Genomic DNA, 1,073 nt, shown 5'->3' with positions numbered 1-1,073 from the left:
TAAATGAACGGATTTTAACTTAGTTTGTCTCATTTTGTAGATATTTTTAATACTTAAAAATGTATTACACTTTTTGTCAAAGCATCAACGGTTCAAAAGTTATGCGCCAAGAACGGCTTTCCGCACTTTCTTTGATTATTGAAACAATGTTCTCCAGCCGGAAATAGCGTGCAAACTATTATCCCAATATTCCGACATCCTTCTGAACAACTTCCAATAATCTTTTACATTTCTTTTATCGTACAGTGGAGTATAACTCTTTACGAGTAAAATACAACCTCAGAGAAGTCTTTCCGACGTCTAAAAAAAAATTTATTTAAAATCTGGCATGATCCATTGTGGTATAACAAAAAGTTATGAATATTTTACGCTAAAATGTATACCACTTTTAAAGGGTACTGTAAAGTGTGCCTTCAAAAAACTTATAGTACTATTTTTTAGAAGCAAAATTTGGCAGATTTTTGTTTTTTTTTTAAGTAATTAAATGAACGGATTTTAACTTAGTTTGTCTCATTTTGTAGATATTTTTAATACTTAAAAATGTATTACACTTTTTGTCAAAGCATCAACGGTTCAAAAGTTATGCGCCAAAAACGGCTTTCCGCACTTTCTTTGATTATTGAAACAATGTTCTTCAGCCGGAAATAGCGTGCAAACTATTATCCCAATATTCCGACATCCTTCTGAACAACTTCCAATAATCTTTTACATTTCTTTTATTGTACAGTGGAGTATAACTGTTTACGAGTAAAATACAACCTCAGAGAAGTCTTTCCGAAGTCTCAAAAAAAACTTATTTAGAATCTGGCATGATCTATTGTGGCATAACAAAAAGTTATGAATATTTTACGCTAAAATGTATACCACTTTTAAAGTGTACAAAGGCCTTCAAAAAAGTTATAGTACTATTATTTGAAAGCAAAATTTTGCAGATTTTTTGTTTTTGTTAAGTAACTAAATGAACGAATTTTAACTTAATTTGTCTCATTTTGTAGATATTTTTAATACTTAAAAATGTATTACACTTTTTGTCAAAGCATCAACGGTTCAAAAGTTATGCGCCAAAAACGGCT

At 29.9% G+C, this 1,073-nt stretch overlaps 1 protein-coding gene across 1 annotated transcript in view; it reads left to right on the top strand.

The window, feature by feature from the left end:
• The window catches only part of LOC109535902 (myrosinase 1), a 13,088-nt gene that overhangs the window by 7,424 nt on the left and 4,591 nt on the right, over positions 1 to 1,073 (top strand). The window lies entirely within an intron of this gene.

The sequence above is a fragment of the Dendroctonus ponderosae genome, unplaced genomic scaffold (assembly GCF_020466585.1).
Source record: "Dendroctonus ponderosae isolate FM_Combo_2020 unplaced genomic scaffold, Dpon_F_20191213v2 Dpon_F_20191213_9, whole genome shotgun sequence".
In the NCBI taxonomy this organism is placed as follows: Eukaryota; Metazoa; Arthropoda; class Insecta; order Coleoptera; family Curculionidae; genus Dendroctonus; species Dendroctonus ponderosae.
Note: the sequence above shows the minus strand (reverse complement) of the source record. Positions and strands in the feature narration are given on the sequence as shown.